Below are 19,767 nucleotides of genomic sequence, written 5' to 3' on the forward strand. Positions count from 1 at the left end.
TTTATACTATAAGGTATTATGTCAGGTAATGAAGTGCCTGAGATCACTGCTATAGGTGCTTTATATTGGAGTTACTACTTTCTTAATTTAAAAATGAGAGAACATTATGACTTCATTAGAAGAAAATAGCATTATTTCTTAATTATTTGATAGATTTTTCTTTATTTCCAGTTTTGTTCAATTATGTTTCAGTTAATCTCATTAGACATAAAGATGTTTGTTTCCTTCAATTGCATTTAGACTTACAGAATTACAATAATACAAGTTCTTAACATTCATAGAAAATATGCCAAGTTTTCTAAACCTTTTCTTATACAGACACCCACATCTTTCTTATTTGAGTCTTTGTGCACAAGCTACAATAACAGACTGTATGTTCACGTCTCTCCCTAGTTCAAAGGAAAACAGCAGGCACAGAAGGTAGCGTATGACTGAGTCCTTCTGGCTCTTACAGGCTTCAAATACACTTTTACAAGTGCCCTCCATAATAAATGTGAACTTCAAGCTTCATACAGGTATTGATTTAACCTGCAGAGACATATCAAAGTAAAAATAATTTAACCATTGACCAACATGTTATCCTCTTTTCCAAGAGGGTGTGTTTTTTTGTTAATGTCAATGTTTTTGCAGAATTGTTTTTCAGAAAACAATGTTTTTTCTCTATTCTCTGAAGCAAAGAAAAAATAAAAATTTTATAAATTTTTTAATCCAAAAAATGTCATTCCAATCAGTCAATGCCCAACTCTTATGTTCTTATATTCATGAACCAGCTGTCTTTATTTTATCAATTACAATTTATATCTGGCTTTGGTGATTGTTAATCCGTGCTGCCATAATCAAGGCCACTGTGGACAGAGGAACTTGTACTATCACTAAGAGCTTTCTAGGATTTTAATTTTTTTCTTTTATTTGTTATGAAATGACATATATAGTGCATTTGTATTCTACAAAAACATCCTGTAGATAAACACTTATTGCTACTCAAACATTATCAGCATTTAACAGAAATGAGTTCTTGACACAGTGCTTTGAGGTAATTAGCCAATTCAGTAATCTGCAGAAGCAGAAAATAAATGAGTACCTAAGGGTGAGTGGCCAATATTTGAGATACTAAGCATTTCTCTTTTGAAATGCACAATCTGTATTTAATATGGGAAATAAACTAAAATTAATCACTGCCAATGCAACTGTTAGGAAAGACAAGAACTCATTAAAAAGTAGAGAATTGTATCCTTGTATAAAACCTTCATGGTTAGTAGCATTCCTGTAGATAACCCTAAAGACATACTGATGGGAGTAACCATTTTAAATAATTCTTATTAAACACTTCAAATGTTAGCCAATAAACACAAAATTACTATAGCATGCCTGATCATTCTTACTCTTTTTGAAATGTGCAAAGAGAGAAAACAGGATTTTCTCTGTGCTCATGATTATTGACGTTCTTTTTGGAGTACACAAGAGAACACAGAATATGAAGAGGGAAGAGAGTTTAAGAAATAACCTAGTGTGAAAATGATTTAAATGTAAATAAAGGAAAATTAGTCTGTTGGATCATGGGTAGAAAAGTTTCATCATATAAAGAAGACTCAGAGAGAGACTAGTGTCATGGCAACAAAAGAAAGAAGAGCCTTTCAAAAGAGAATTTTATTATCAAAATTCTAAGTGATCGAAGCAAATAAACAATGAAATGTGATCTTTGGATATAAACTTTGGAGATTAGGTGGGTTATACATATAGCACTGAGAGGAGAAAAGAATTGGAATTTGAGAGAGTCACATTTTTTTTCTATACGTCGGGCATGATCAAAAGAAGTGGGGCATTACCTAGAAAGGATTAAGAGTAAACGATAATATTTATTCTTGATGATGTTGCTGTTGTTGCCTGGGTTGTTAAATATGAAAGACACTTTGGCATAAGGCCTCTACATTGTAAGTTCTTTATAAATGTTACTGAACTGATATTTACAACCTGACAGGCAGCTACAGGACAGGGCATTTTGAAATATTTCAATGGAGAAATGAGAAATGGTGAGCGGTGAAGCCAGCTGGACTTCCTGGGTCGAGTGGGGACTTGGAGAACTTTTCTGTCTAGCTAAAGGATTGTAAATGCACCAGTCAGCACTCTGTAAAAAGATAACAATCAGCGCTATGTATCTAGCTAAAGGATTGTAAACGCACCAATCAGCACTCTGTAAAATGAACCAGTCAGCACTCTGTAAAATGGACCAATCAGCAGGATGTGGACAGGGCCAAATAAGGGAATAAAAGCTGGCCACCAGAGCCAGCATCGGCAACCTGCTCGGGTCCCCTTCCACGCTGTGGAAGCTTTGTTCTTTCACTCTTCACAATAAATCTTGCTGCTGCTCCCTCTTTGGGTCCTCACTATCTTTATGAGCTGTAACACTCACTGCTAAGGTATGCGGCTTCACTCCTGAAGTCAGTCAGACCACTAACACCGTGAGGAAAAAACAACTCAGACACACCACCTTTAAGAGCTGTAACACTCACTGTGAAGGTCTGTGGTTTCATTCCTGAAATCAGCAAGACCACGAACGCACCGGAAGGAAGGAACTCTGGACACATCTGAACCTCTGAAGGAACAAACTCCAGACACACTATCTCTAAGAACTGTAACACCGCGAGGGTCAACAGCTTCATTCTTGAAGTCAGCGAGATGAAGAACCCACTGGAAGGAACCAATTCTGGGCACAATGGTACAGCAAATTCCTAGAACAGCAAGAAAAGAATTCATTGAGATAACTTCAAAAGTTGAGGGAAATGCAAGCAATTCGAAAGGAATGTAATACATCTATCATGAGGGTTATAGAATTTCAAGAGTAATACCATGTAAAATAAAGGAGTGTATATCTGTCATAAGAGGTTTTAATTTTGGAAGAGATTTGTAGAACAAAATGAGGCAAAGTCCAGAGGAAACTTGTTTTCTTAATGTGTTTGGATGGAAGTGAATTAAATACTTTGTTTGTTTAAGAGGAAGTACTCAGGAGAATAGGAAACTTATAAAATTGTTGGAAATGTGATTCTAGTACCCATTATGTCACACTCTTGTGTTGTTTCTCTGACAGTCGCACTAAGAAAGTTCAAATACTGTTGGCTTCCATAGACTAAATTCGGGCTGATAAAGAGAAATAAGTTCGTGAACACATTCTACTTTCTATTTCGTTTTGTGCTAAGGTCTTTATAGAAAGCTTAAGTGCGTCTACATATTTTAAAGGACATTTAGTAAATGAGATATAAAGAGATCGTTATCTCAGTTCAGAGGGGTTGACATCGAAAGAAGCATGGTTATTTCTCATTTGCAAAGGCAAGTTGCAGGAATGAGTATGTATAGTTGGATATGGGTAGAAATTTTGGCCTGACAAACTAATATATCTTGCAAGTGAAGTAATTTTGTGACATTATTTCTAACTTTTACTTTTAAATTTATATTGTGCTATAGAGAGGTTAGAAGGAGTGCTACAAGCAATATGATCCTATATATGTATGAATTTTGCATTACACAGAGGTTCCTGACCAAAGGGAATAAAGGAGATGGAATTAAGCTTGTGTGCTCTACTTCAAGTCATGCATCCAGTACCATTTTCCTGCACATAAAGCGCTGTCTATTCATTAAGATTTCTAGCTGCAGAGCTGGATCCATCCATAAAAAGAACCATTTTTCTAATTTATAGAAAGATGTCTCATGGCCTAGAATCAGGCCTTGAGCAAGAGCAAGCCCTGCCTTTCTCCTATAGAATATATACTGTTTTCTTATATATAGACTCTTTCTTTAAATTTGATAAGATAATTATTATGAATCAATTTTATTACTTTGTTAAATATTATATTGTGCTTAAATTATATAATATGAATTTTAAGTAAATGAATAAATAAATTTTAAATACATTTTAATAGATAAAGTAATATGAAAGTATAAAGTATCAACAAAAGACAAAATAATAAGAGAAAAAGTTAAAAACTGAACCAGAACATTACTAGGAAATATTAGTATATGAATATATAAGAAGAAAGGAGTCAATGTTTACTACATTATTGATAGCCATATTTACACGTTTTAGAAAATCAGATAAGTACACTGAAAATATATCCACTTTTTACCTCTCAATTAAAAAAATTAGATCTGTTAAAGGGAGTTTTAAAATGAATGAAATGACACATACAGACAAATGATGCAAAGTCTGTAACATTTCCCGGCAACAATGAGCAAGAGGTGTCTAGAGATGAAATACAGTTACTCTTTTCTATTTCTTCCCATATTATCAAAACTAGGCCCTTGGCACTTGAGATCCTCATGTTGGAGGTGCCCAGCAAAGAAGCCTTTATGCTCTATCTCTTCTTGTGCATTTCCGAGTTGCGTCTGTGCATTTAGAATGGTAAGGAATTGCTCTTAGGGGTGTGGTGGAGAGGAGTTAATTAAATATTTCCAGGATATGTGAGGTGATCAGCCTCCTAGCCCAAGAACTTTCTAAAGCTAATCCTCAGGCTAAAATACAGTGCAAATTTAGTGCCTTATCATTTTTAAGATGCCTTCAATAAACTATTTTTAAAAGGCAACATTGTGATTTTAAGGTATCTTTTAAATATTCTAAAACAACTTATCTCCACATAGTTTAGCCCTCAGAGAGTAGTGTCACGATATCAAAAATGTGTGTACAAAAAGTTAAATTGACAAAGCTGTCTGTCATGCAGAGTCAAAAAGCTGAGGAGAAAATATTTCTAGGTATTCATGGTATTAAATAGAAGCTATTGGCTTAAGTAGAATTTTAGTTGTTTTGAAAAATAACTTCCTTGTATTCTTTTTTAATTGATGAAAATCATTTTGTACACCTACTCAATAAAACAAATGACCAATAATTAAATTATTTATAATTTAATTATTAATATTATTTATAATTTAATTATTAATATTATTTGTAAGTATATTTGCATAATAACTTAAAACGCTAAAAAGAAATATTTTGTTTAGAATTATATTACTCTTATGAGCCTCAAAAACTGAAATTCAGCCCTGGCTTATTATTTCATCAAAAATAAATATCTACCCTTATCTCTGCAATTTTCATAGTATTATCTGTGCAATTCTTTTTAATTACAATGTTCATCCATTGCTCTGTGGCTACTTTACTTGTAATTAGCTTTATTTGAAAAAGCCAGTTACATACCATTCAGTTTCCTTCATTCACTATTTAATCACGACAGATTCTCAGGAAGCCAAGAGACAGATACTCTATAATAAAAATAGCAAAAACAATAAAGTTCATGCCTTGAGAGTATATTTGATTTTTCAGTATGTTGTTAGATCCATGTATTATTTTGTTATTTTTAATTTTTAAAGATACTTTATAAATGTTTTTGCTCATATTGTACACAATGTAATGTATTCCATATGGCTGTGACATTTATTTTGTTGCATTGAAAAATTAAAGCAATAAGATATTATTAGTGTTGTACAGATAATAAAAAAATACACCAACCATCATCATAATATTCATCAACAATAGCACATTGAGCTTCTAAAATTACATGGTGTCCTGCTGGCATTCAATAAACCAAATTATATAGCCTGGTCCTCGGCACTCTGTAAAATGTGATCACTGACAAATGCGTGCCCTTATAAACCTACCAACAAACATGAAAATAAGCCAACTTTTAGAACACAAATAAATACTAATAATTATCACCAGTTAAAAAATACTTGAGTACATTAGAATTATTCATTACTCCAGAATTGAAAACAACTGAAGTCAAAAGCCTTTGCCATTCCATCTTTATGAAGTTCTTAATTAACTTTATGAATTCCTCAATTGATTTTACTGGTCATTTTGGGATAAAGAAGGCAAAAAGATTGCATAAACGATAGAAAATGCTGTACATTTCTTTTCCATTCAGTCAAAATGGTGTCTGATTATCAAATAAAACCTGCACCTCACAAATCTCTCAAGAAATCTTTTTTTCCATGTATCTCTTGCAATTGAAAGAACAAAAGCCATGCTCATACACTCTCCTGCATGAGGAATAGCTGGTTTATTTGGCTTGTCAGGGCCTTTGAAAGAAGCTGAGTGTTTAGAAAGGTAAATAATGAACATCTATTGCAAACCTAAGGTATCTTGATAAGTGGATGCTTTTGTTGACTAATGCTGTTTCAAATGCAAAGATGGGTATTCAAAACTCATGAAATACTCCAGCAATGTTGACTTAAGAAGATAAGGTATATATTCTGCTAACATTAACAGCAGACTTCATTTATTAAGATTTAGTGAGCTATAACTAGTGTCAAAAAAATGAACATTCATGTTATATATTTATTTCAACTCTTTCAAGTCAAAGAAGCTAGGTAATGTGTAGATTAAAAAATGTTTTCAGCTCACCTGCCTATGGGGCAACAGAGAACTAAGTAAATTTACCCACTCTTCTACCTAATCTTTAACATACGCTATTGCTTGGAGAATGAAGTCCTGTAAGAGGACATTGTCTAAACAAAAAATGGCATTTAAAAATGTAGTAAAAATCCCTACCTTGAGAAATTTAAGGAAAAATTAATCAAATACATAGATATATTCACCTAGCTCATGTCTTGTACGTTATAGATACTCAAAAACTAGTAATCTTCTTGCTTTTTCATATTCTTTTCGCAAGCCAACTAGTTCAATTACATTAGTAATTATCAAGTAACTTATAATTCAGAAAAAAGCAGAATACTCTTAGAAATAATCTGTGTATCCTTGCATTATTGCATAAAAGTCCATTACATTAAAAACATAATTCCTGATAAACGTATTTGAGTTTTTACTATTTTCTAATATAAAGCACTATAACTCACATTTCTCAAATACAATTCACATAATTGAATAGAATTTTACGGAAGAAGTTAAATGGTATGTAATTTTATGTTAACAGAGAAATGTATTCCCAATTGGTACATAATTTGAAATATCCTTTGTCCAATAAAAATAATAATGTCCCCTCTATCATTTTATTCAGATGCAACATAGTTAATAAAAGCAAAACAGCAATAGCAGGCAGTAAAACAAAAATTAGTGCCAAGAAAATAGAAAGAGAAGATAGCCACAAGTTATAGGTAAGTAGAAAATTGTACTGGAGGAAAGCAAACTTCCTGAGGGGCTTCATCAATGAAGACTTTGTGGAGAAAGTAAGCTTTGACTTGATACTATGCAAAGATTAGGAATCTTCGTTGGTTTTTAGCAAGCATCTAATCTAAGGAAGTGACACAAATTAGAATGCTCTGGGATAAATGCGGCACAAGGTTTATTGAAGAATATCAGTTGAATAAGAATGAGCAAAAGGAGGACAGAGAAGAATACAAAAGATGCCATTGCCTAAGTGTTCTTAAATAACTAAAGTGAAGAAATTTGGGAGTTTATATGATAATTTTATTCAGATGCTCTCAAATTTTTGTATTGTTATCCATAAAAGATTCATAGTTGTCATTATATTATGATTTGTCATTTTTCTTTGGTTTGTTTTTTATTTTATTCTATATTGGCAAATTATAATTGTTTATATTTATGGGGTACAAAGTGATGCTATGATATACGTATACAACGTAAAATTAACATATCCTTTTTTATTTTTTATTTTTTTATTATTATACTTTAGGTTTTAGGGTACATGTGCACAATGTGCAGGTTTCTTACATATGTATCCATGTGCCATGTTGTTTTGTTGCACCCATTAACTCGCCATTTAGCATTAGGTATATCTCCTAATGCTGTCTCTCCCCCCTCCCCCCACCCCACAACAGTCCCCAGAGTGCGATGTTCCCCTTCCTGTGTCCATGAGTTCTCATTGTTCAATTCCCACCTATGAGTGACAACATGCGGTGTTTGGTTTTTTGTCCTTGCGACAGTTTGCTGAGAATGATGTTTTCCAGTTTCATCCATGTACCTGACTTCAAACTATACTACAAGGCTACAGTAACCAAAACAGCATAGTACTGGTACCACAACAGAGACATAGATCAATGGAACAGAACAGAGCCCTCAGAAATAATGCCGCATATCTACAACTATCTGATCTTTGACAAACCTGACAAAAACAAACAATGGGGAAAGGATTCCCTATTTAATAAATGGTGCTGGGAAAACTGGCTAGCCATATGTAGAAAGCTGAAACTGGATCCCTTCCTTACACCTTATATAAAAATTAATTCAAGATGGATTAAAGACTTACATGTTAGACCTAAAACCATAAAAACCCTAGAAGAAAACCTAGGCAATACCATTCAGGACATAGGGGTGGGCAAGGACTTCATGTCTAAAACACCAAAAGCAATGGCAACAAAAGCCAAAATTGACAAATGGGATCTAATTAAACTAAAGAGCTTCTGCACAGCAAAAGAAACTACCATCAGAGTGAACAGGCAACCTACAGAATGGGAGAAAATTTTTGCAACCTACTCATCCGACAAAGGGCTAATATCCAGAATCTACAATGAACTCAAACAAATTTACAAGAAAAAAACAACCCCATCAAAAAGTGGGCGAAGGACATGAACAGATACTTCTCAAAAGAAGACATCTATGCAGCCAAAAAACACAAAATTAACATATCCTAATGAACATATCCTTCACCTCAAATACTTATAGTTTACTCTTCTTGTCTAAAAAACATTATTTATAAATAGTCATTCTGGGCATTATTAAACAAAGATGTTTTTAGTGCCTGGATCATGGTTCTCATAACAAGTGTACGTAACCCTAATGAAAGGAACCCACATAGTGAGCTAAAAGTCTATAGATTATGGAAGATACAATTATGAATGCTATATAAATTATCTTCCTGGACAATGGACTGAAAACATAAAGCCAGGAAGAACGCATATTGATGATACCTTGTGTAGATATTTCACATAAGAAATATAATTTGTTTCCAATCTAGTAGAACATAGCTTGGCTGTGTCTTAAGTGGACTCACAGATGGTCTTCTTTACCTTAGAGAATGTGCTACATTTCAGGGTCTGTGCTTCATCATGCAGGCTCAGCACACGTTATTGTTAGTTTTAAAAATCAGATTGTTTCAGAACCAGATATATGAAAGTAAAAAGACAGACACATAAAAGCAGCATATCAATATTAATATGTAATAAACCCAAATAAATTTAATTATATTTCTGTCCCCATTACCAGATGACCTGTGCTGGCATCTCTAGTACATTCTTACTCTGTATACTGTTTTGCTTTGGGATCTAAGTTGTTTAACATAGAATTAGTCCAATGAAACCTTTTTTAACATGAGTGTAGCCTTTCATTCCTAAATATGTGCTATGCCCTTTACCTTTGTAGGTTTCCATTCCTGCCCATGCCCTCTTGAACACTGGTATTAATATTTGCAGTGTTACAATAAAGTTGGACAGGCACAGGATCTCTTTCCGGTTAGCTTACACAACTTTAAGTAATGGCATTGCTTTTGAATATTAGCCATAATGTTTTCATTTGTTTCCATCATTTCTTTATTCTTTGGAAGGAGGCTCAGTCAAATACCAAAAACAGCTGGAAAAAAGCAGACAGGGAATCATGTGTGTTCATACTACATACCATCTGAATCATTAGGAAAATCAATTAATTAAAATTTCATAAATCATTTTAACAAATATGTATTATTTCTAATGTGATAGGCAGCATGATCATAACTACAATTAGAATGAACATGGTACAGCTTCTGCCTTCAAGGAGCTTATTGGTTAAAGGATACTCCTTAGTTTCCTTTTAGTTCGCCTAATTCTCAGTTGGCTCATTCATATAATTGCCATTTTGCCATATTGACCACTTATTGTCATATTTAACAATGATAAATTCTCATTTACTTTTTTGATAACTTATAGGCCTAGGAACATAGATTACACATAAGAGTCTTTTAATTGTTGCAATGTTGTAATGAGATTCTTAAACTTAATTATTACATAGTATGTTTAAAAGAATCAATATTAAGTCAGGGATAGATGTAATTTAATTATAATTGCATGAAATAAATGTTTATATTATTTGTTTTTATTATTAGGAAGATATGTGAGGGATTTTTATGTGTTCATGCAATTTTAAGTTATTTTTATTAAGAAAGCAGTAACTCCATGTTAAATATATTAATGCTCAATTATATTTTAAAAACAGGTTGGGTGCAGTGTTGTACGCCTGCAATCCCAGCACTTTGGGAGGCTGAGGCGGGCAGATCACCTGAGTTAAAGAGTTTGAGACTAGCCTGGCAAACGTGATGGTGAAATACCATCTCTACTAAAAATACAAAAATTAGCCGGGCATTGTGGCACATGCCTGTAATCCCAGCTACTTGGGAGGCTGAGGCAGAAGAATTGCTTGAACCCAGAAGGCAGAAGTTGCAGTGAGCTGAGATGGTGCCACTGTACTCTAGCCTGGGTGACAGAGCAAGATTCTGTTTCAAAAAGAAGAACAGAACAAAACAAAAACAAACAAAAATCCACAAAGAAATTCTACTCATTTTTGCTTAGAGCATCCTCGTTTTATATCAGCATTTTTGTATGCTGCAAAATATCATGCAACATTTTGTATTACTAGTGTCATTTTATACCATCAAATCTATAAAAGGCTTTTTGTAACTATTTCTATTGCTCTACAATATCTACCAAAATATCATAGTTTTTAATTTGTGTTATTTGATTAATATAATTTTAAAAATACCTATTGTATATTAAAGATTCTTTTTGACTTCTGGACCACATTGGTGAGCAATAAACCAAGTGCAAAAATTTACTGGTCTAATCAAAAACAGGAATAGACAGTTTCAATCTAATAGCTATCCTGAGCACTAGCACACAGATTCCTAAAGTGATACATAGGAATGAGAACCAACTCAATCCAGAAGGTCTTTTAAAATGTTATAGAAATATGTGACTGAGCACAGTGGCTCTTGCCTGTAATTCCAGCATTTTGGGAGGCCAAGGCACACAGATCACTGGAGGAGAAAAACTTAGCTGGGTATAGTGGCACAGGTTTTTAATCCCAGCTACTTGGAAGGCTGAGCCACAAGAATCACTCAAACCCAGGAGGCAGAAGTTGCAGTGATCAAGATTCTGTCCCACCTGCCTCCTCCCCAAAAAAAGCCAGGCAAGGAAAAAGCAAAACTCCCCCAGGTAGATAAAAGCACCAAAACTGAGAGATAAGAGTTATGTGAATATTCTGTAGAATTATGAGATACTTATTTTATATACTTGTTATTTTAACCTATATTCTAAATCTCTATCACTTGACAAAATGCCTAGTTCTTAAAATATTTTAACCAATGATCATGGATCAAAAATTTTTCAAAAGAATAAAAATAAGATAGATGTAGTTTTTGCATTTTACATATTGAATGACATTAGATTTGATACACTACCACTGATATCCTAAAACTTTCTCTGATTATTCAATATGTAAATAAAATATTTAAGCTGTGGAATTGTTTTCTGATAGTATATTTTGTGAATTTCTTAAGGGCTTCCTATTTACACATAATATATGGGGTAATTTTAATATTCTATTACATTTTGCTATAGTTCATAAAGTAAATAGACCTTTTATATTTTTACTTTTGCCAATCAATGGAAAAAGCCTAGGTAGATTTTCAACATATTGGGTAATATGTTTTAATTGATCTCAGAACCATCGATGACAGACCCACAGCCAACATCATACTGAATGGGGAAAAGCTGGAAGCATTCTTGAAAACCAGTACAACACAAGGATGCCATCTCTCACCACTCCTATTTAACATAGTATTGGAAGTCTTGGCCAGAACAATTAGGCAAGAGAAAGAAAGGACATCCAGATAGCAAGAGAGGACGTCAAACTATCCCTGTTTGCAGATGACATGATTCTATATCTAGAAAAACACCATAGTCTGAGCCCAAAAGCTTCTTAAGCTAATAAACAACTTCAGCAAGTCTCAGAATACAAAAATCGCTAGCATTCCTATACAGCAACAACAACCAAGCCGAGAGCCAAATCAGGAATTCAATCTCATTCACAATTGCCACAAAAAGAATAAAATATTTAGGAATACAGCTAACCAGGAGGGTGAAAGATCTCTACAATGAGAACTGTAAAACACTGCTTAAGGAAATCAGAGATGACACAAACAAATTTTAAAAAAATTCTTTGCTCCTGGATAGAAAGATATCCTATACATATCATTAAAATGGTCATACTACCTACAGCAGTTTATAGACTCAAGGCTATTCCTATCAAACTACCAATGATATTCTTCATAGTACCAGAAAAAAAAAAAACTATTTTGAAATTCATATAGAATAAAAAAAGAGCCCAAATAGCCAAGACAATCTTAAGAAAAAAGAACAAAGCTGGAGGCATCTTGTTACCCAACTTCAAACTGTATCACAGGGCTACATTAACTAAAACAGCATGGTACTAGTACAAAAACAGACACATAAACAAATGGAACAGAATAGAGGCCTAGACATAAGTCCACACACCTACAAACATCTGATCTTCCACAAAGCTGACAAATACAAGAAATCAGGAAAAGACTCCCTATTCAATAAATAGTGTTGGGTTAACTGGCTAGCTACAGTCAGAAGATTAAAACTGAAGCCATTTCTTACACCATGTACAAAAATCAACACAAGATGGATTTAGTACTTAAATGTAAAACCCAAAACTATAAAAATGCTAGAAGACAACCTACGTAGTATTCAGGACACAGAAACAGGCAAAGAGTTATGACAAAGACACCAAAAGCAATTGCAAAAAAAGCAAAACATTGACAAATGGGATCTAATTAAACTTAAGAGCTTCTGCACAGCAAATGAAGCTATCAATAGAGTAAACAGACAACGTACTGTATGGGAGAAAATATTTGCAGCTTGCATCTGACTAAGTTCTAATATAGCATCTATAAGGAACTTAAATTTACAAACAACAAAAGAAAACCCATTAAAAAGTGGGCAGAGGAAATGAACAGACATTTCTCTAAAGAAGACATACATCAGCCAAAAATCATATGAAAAGAAGCTGAATATCACTTATTATTAGAGAAATGCAAATCAAAACCACAATGAGATACCATCTCACACATGTCAGAATGGCTAATAGTAAAAAGTCAAAAAATAACAGATGCTGGCAAGTGGCAATGTCGTGGAGAAAAGAGAACAAGTATACACTGTTGGTGGGCATGTAAATTAGTTCATCCATTGTGGAAGACAGTGTGGCGATTCCTCAAAGTGCTAAAAACAGAACTACCATTTAACCCAGCCATCTTATTACTGAGTTTATACCCAGAGGAATATAAATCATTTCACTACAAAGACACATGTATGAACTCATCCTTTTTTATGGCTGCATAGTATTCCATGGTGTATATGTGCCACATTTTCTTAATCCAGTCGATCGTCGTTGGACATTTGGGTTGGTTCCAACTCTTTGCTATTGTGAATAGTGCCGCAATAAACATACGTGTGCATGTGTCTTTATAGCAGCATGATTTATAGTCCTTTGGGTATATACCCAGTAATGGGATGGCTGGGTCAAATGGTATTTCTAGTTCTAGATCCCTGAGGAATCGCCACACTGACTTCCACAATGGTTGAACTAGTTTACAGTCCCACCAACAGTGTAAAAGTGTTCCTAGGATGAGTTCATATCCTTTGTAGGGACATGGATGAAACTGGAAAACATCATTCTCAGTAAACTATTGCAAGGACAAAAAACCAAACACCGCATGTTCTCACTCATAGGTGGGAATTGAACAATGAGAACTCATGGACACAGGAAGGGGAACATCACACTCCGGGGACTGTTGTGGGGTTGGGGGACGGGGGAGGGACAGCATTAGGAGATATACCTAATGCTAAATGACGAGTTAATGGGTGCAGGAAATCAACGTGGCACATGGATACATATGTAACAAACCTGCACATTGTGCACATGTACCCTAAAACCTAAAGTATAATAAAAAAATAAAAAAATAAAAATAATAATAATGAAAAAAAGAGACACATGTATGTGTATGTTCACTGCAGCACTGTTCACAATAGCAAACACATAGAATCAATCTCAATGCCCATCAGTGACACATTGGATGAAGAAAATGTGATACATATGCACCATGGGATACTATGCAGCCATAAAAAATGAGATTGTGTCTTTTCTGGGAACATGGATGGAATTGGAGGCCATTATCTTTAGCAAACTAATACAGAAACAGAAAACAAATAATGCATGTTCCCACTTATGAATGGAAACTAAATCATGACAACTCACGAACACAAAGAAGGGAACAACAGATACTGGGGCCTCCTTGAGGGTGGAGGTGGGAGGAGGGAGAGGAACAGGAAAAATAGCTATTGAGTACTAAGCTTAGTACCTGGGTGACAAAATAATCTGTACAACAAACTTCCTTGACATGAGTTTACCTATATACAAAAACCTGGACATGCACCCCCAAATCTAAAATAAAAGTTAAAAAATATAACTGAAATGGAAAAATGATCTTATTTAAACATATGTTTTAAAGTATATAGAAAATTTATTTTGGGTGCTCCATGTGGCAGCTCAAAGGTAGAGGCAGTCATCCTACTCAATTTCTAAAAAATGATTTACAGGAAAAGACTTGTGTCAGATGACCAGGAGATTTACCCATATGTATTAACATTTTGTGAACAGAGAAAATCAACATGGGTTTTGTAACATGAACCCCAGATCAAAAGACACAATGGCAAATTCCTCTAGATTTCAGATATTGATGAATTTTTATAGTTGTTTCTCAAATAGGCAACTTTACTACAGCAATTTCCAAGTTCCCTAGTAGTAGGGAATTATATATTTATCTGTGGTTGATTATTCCCTATAGGCAATCCTAGAGGATGGTTTCTAGCTACTTTGTTAAAGTGAGAAAAAATTAAAATTATTTGTTCTTTTGGAGAAAAATAAAAATGTTACAAATTTGATTAAATTGAAACCAATTTGTAAATAATTAATGGTGTAAAAAGCTGCTAAATTTTATGTTCAAATGAAACATTCATAGAACTTCAACTAATCTGCTTTGGTATTAAGAAAAGACAAAAACTAAAGATAATATCTACAGTGTAAATGCTGTTTATTTTGTAATTGAGATCAATTGTGATTCAAATTCCTCTTAGGAAAAAAATCTGTAATTTGATAAGCATTCACTCCAATTTTTTAAAATGTATCTTTGAGAATACAATGCACATAAGTGAAAAATTTCCTCTAGTTCATTGACATATATATCAAGTAGAACTGTGGCATGGATGAACAAAACCACGAATAAGAAGCCTAGCTTGACGGAAGCTGCTAAAATAGTGATTTTACTTGGAAGATGTGGCCTGCATGCTGTTTTGAATTAGGTGCCAGGGACACTACATGGCAGGATAGTTTTCATTTTAGATGTTAGTTATTTCTTTAGTCATGAAGTGGCATTTGTACTGTAACAGAATTTGTGATGAATTTGTATTCCAAAAATTATACATCTCCGAGGGAATGCTGCAATTTACTAGTTGTTAGACATTAGATAAAGCATAGCACATTTTGATTCTGTCTTCACCTGTGTAAAGTGGTGTACTCATACCTACTATGTTAAAAAGCTACTAAAATAATTCGACGAAATAATTATAGAAAGGCATGAAGGAAATGCAAAATGCTATCTGCTAGCATCTCAAATTATGTTCTTGCTTGCTCTTCTCCAATTAACTGGACGCCTCACTGTTCATTGAATATCTCAGGCTATGTACAGCAGGGCTTTAAGCACTTGTTTTTCTTCTGCTTCAAATCAAAACTCCTCCTCCACATATTTACTCCAAAGTCATTTTCTCAATGTTGCATTTTTTGGTCACACTACCTAAGATTGCAACCCACATGTGTGATACCCCACCCTCCCTCATACACATTCCCTATCCACATTTCACATTTCAATTTTACTTTTAGCATTTGCTATTCTTTAATATACTAAATATTCTATTTATTCATCTTCACTCTCCCCAGTTGGAAAGTAAGCATCATGAAAGTAGTAAATTTTGTGTGCTTATTGATGGTCACATCCCACTGTCTACAGCAGTGCCAGTTAGGTGGTAAAATCTAGGTATTTTATTCAGAAATGAATGAATGCTATAAGGGTGGTAAATTTTCCTGTTATTAAAACTGGGGAAAAAAGAAATTCAAATATGTCAAACAAGGATCTACTCCTTTTTGTTTTCATATGTTTATAAGGAAAAAGTGGAGGACATTAATTAATAAAGGAAAGCAGAGATAATTTTAGTAGCCAAGTGAGAATGACAAATTTTATTTTTGTCATGCTGTCCTCACTATTGGTAGCAGCTTCCTAGAGCACTCAACTGAAGAAATTCATCATCCTGGTTCAGAAAAAATGACTTTATTCAATTAAAATACCTGCCTTGGGTCTGGGGATCAAATAAGTGAGAACTTTGTGCCACACATTTGGCATTCCCATAGTAAAGAATTTCAGAAAATTTTAGCAGTAGACGTTTGGCAATATCTTGACAGTGATTACTCGATTTAACATAATCCGTCCAGGTCATTCAAGAGCTAGTCTCTTACGGTCTTTAACCCAGTGTCAATTCCAATATCCCTTTGGAGAAAGATCTCTCCTAACCCACTGCTCACATCAAAGCTTTTAGGGCCCCTAGAGTTTCCATAGGACAGTATAAAAATATTTAATCAATAACACAGCTTATTAAACAGAAAGTAGTTGACCTAATGAAGATTGTGTATTCTTAGAATGCACACAGAGTTTGGGAACACTTAAGGAGTTTATGCAGTTAGATGTTGTGAAATAGAGACAATACCCAGGGCAATAATTAGCTTTCTATAGAGTTAGACATTTGTTTATGGAATTTTGTTTATTTTAAAAATGAAGGCTTGACAAACTGTGAGAAACTATTTGCAAAAGATATATCTGATAAAGGTCTGTTATCCAAAATATACAAAAACTCTTAAAACTCAATAAGCAGAAAGGAACAACCTGATATTAAAAAAATAGATAAAAGATCTAAACTTATCTCACCAAAGAAAGTACAAGTTGACAAATAAACATATAAAATATCATACATCATTAGGGAAATGCAAATTAAAACAATATTAAGATATCACTACATACCTATTATAATGGCCCAAATTTCAAACTCTGACAACAACAAATGATGATGAGTAGGTGAAACAATAGGAACTCTCATTCATTGCTGGTGGGAACAAAAAATGGTACAGCCATTTTGGAAGACTTTTTGGTAATTTCTTGCAAAACTAATCACACTTTTACCATGTAATCCAGCAATCATGCTACTTGATATTTACTCATATGACTTGAAATTGTATGTCCACACAAACACTGCACAATGGTGTTTATAGCAGCTTTTTCCTAATTGTCAAAACTTGTAAGCAGCTAAGATCCTTCAAAGAGTGGATAAATAAGCTGCAGTACACCCAGGCAATGTACTATTCAGGGCTAAAAAGACATGAGCTATGAAGTCATGAAAAGACATGGAGGAACCTTTGTAAAATGTGCTATACAAAATGGCGTTACTCAGGTTCCGAGTTCTAAAGTAGATTTCAGAAGCCATTCTGAGAAGGATTACCTGCATGGCTTATAACCTTGCAAAAAAGAAAAACAAAACAAACAAACAAACAAAAAAACAGAAGTTTGCCTTGAAACTTTGAACTGGGCCAAACTGCAACAACCATAGCATCCTGAAAAACAACTGAATGTCACCAACACTGCAACTCCTGAATAGCAACAATCAAGGAACTATGGATTCATGTACTAAGCCAGGTTCTTCCACCAGTGATAATTCTTTCAAAACAACTTGTGTAATTACCCTCAGTGTACTTTTAAAATTTCCTACTCCCCTCTGTCTCTTTGGAACACAATTTGATCTTTGGACAAATATGTGCCTCTAGAATTACAATTTCAAAGACCGCGATAAATGCCTGTCTTACTGCATTGCAGTCTGGTTTTCCACCTCCTTAGTTCACACCTTAAATGCATGTTAGTAATTGAAAAAAGCCAATCTGAAGTGGCTATACATTGCACTATATCATTCAAACAATATGACAATCAGTAAAAGGCAAAACTACAGAGACAGCAAAAAAACTCAGTGGTTACGGGGCAGAGATTGTTAAATCAATGGAGCAGAGAGGATTTTCAAATCATTGAAACTACCCTATATGATGCTATAATGGTGAATGCATGTCATTATACATTTGTCTAAGCCTATGGAATGTACAACACCATAAGTTAACCCTGTTGTAAACTATGGACTTTGGGTGATAATGATGTGTCAATATAGGTTAATTGATTCTAACAAGTATGCCACTTTGGTGCAGGATGTTGACAGTGGGGCAGGCTGTGCATATGTGGGAATAGGAGACGTATGGAAACTATACCCTCTACCTCATTTGTCTGTGAACCTAAAACTGCTCTTAAAAATGAAGTCTGTTTTTAAAAAACCATCTAGGCCCAGTTTCAAGTACCTTTGCTAGAGCTATTATGTCTAGAGGAAAAATTGGCCTACCAACTGTTTTTCATCCAGTTTTAAATTCACAGAGAGACTTGTATATTTCATTTAGACCTCATGACCTCATTAATTCAGATCTGTTCATTTCAAATGCATGGTATTCAACTAGACTAAAGAATACTTTTGTAGTCCTACCCATCCCCCGCCCAAAGTAAGGGTTTTCTAGGGAAGAAAAATTTGAATAGAGAACGCTTATTATGCTCAAAATATTCATCTGTTTTCAATTATTTTAAACACTTCAAGCAATTCATTTACACATGAATGGCTGAAATGGTAGAATACAAAACTCTTATCTGTATAAAAATGCCAGGCTGCGTTTTTTTTTTATTTGAAAATATTTGGTTGTCATAAAGCAATATAAATGTTTGGCTTGTAAAATCATCTCTAAATTCAACTAACTTCTTAAATGTTTCTAATTCCTGTCTCTTACAATTTTTCAAAATATATTTTGATATTGAGTTTATTTGTATAGAATGCTCATTGCGGAGATGATTACTTTTTATTTATAAGGCACTCCTAACTTTTGTCTTAATTAGTTTTAGATTATGTATAGTCAACCAATAAGAAAAAAGTTTAATAAATTAGATTTTCAGATCTGTAAGTGCATTCTATAATGCTAAAATTCAACTTTTGTTCATAAAAATCAGGGAGAAGGTAAAACCAAAATAGATATTTATTAAACAATAAACAAGTCCAAGCATAATATAAATAGCGAATCCTGTGTGTTCATTTTGGGTGGTTTCTCTGCATGAAATATCTTAAAGTGCAAATCCCGTGAGCTTGGAATTATAACTTTTATTTTTCTGTTTAGTTGTCCCTTAAATAAGCATTTATGTTATTTACTGTATTGGATTTTTTTTTTCAAAGGCTTGTTTAAAAACTCAAAAATTGTCTTATCTGACCCAATATAAATTTTTGTTCAAAATTAACTGAAATATCTTTCAATAGTTAATACTGTAGGATAAACAGATTATTTCCCTTCAGTGAGTTTTTAATGCTTATTTCACCTAATTTAAATATTTATTACAAATCTGCCTCTTCCAACTTTTCAGCTAACTTTTGTGAAAAACAGCTTAATATTTTCTCCATTGTAGTTTCTCTCTCTCTCTGTATGTCAGTCCCTTTTTCTGTAACATATTATTTTAGTTTCACTTATATCATGTTCCATTTTAATTAGAAGTTTCTATTTTTAGTAGTAGGAATTTAATTGACCTC

The 19,767-nt window shown here is 33.7% G+C and overlaps 1 long non-coding RNA gene across 1 annotated transcript; it reads right to left on the minus strand.

Moving 5' to 3' along the window:
* Nucleotides 1-245: 245 nt before the first annotated feature.
* LOC105739797 lies at nt 246-17,220 on the minus strand. Its single transcript, XR_001115775.2, has 4 exons — nt 17,139-17,220; nt 5,183-5,247; nt 2,640-2,729; nt 246-667 (listed from the first exon to the last, which is right to left on the minus strand). It is a non-coding gene; the product is annotated as an uncharacterized LOC105739797 (long non-coding RNA).
* Nucleotides 17,221-19,767: the final 2,547 nt, after the last annotated feature.

Source organism: Nomascus leucogenys, chromosome 5 (genome assembly GCF_006542625.1).
Source record: "Nomascus leucogenys isolate Asia chromosome 5, Asia_NLE_v1, whole genome shotgun sequence".
NCBI classification, from domain to species: Eukaryota; Metazoa; Chordata; class Mammalia; order Primates; family Hylobatidae; genus Nomascus; species Nomascus leucogenys.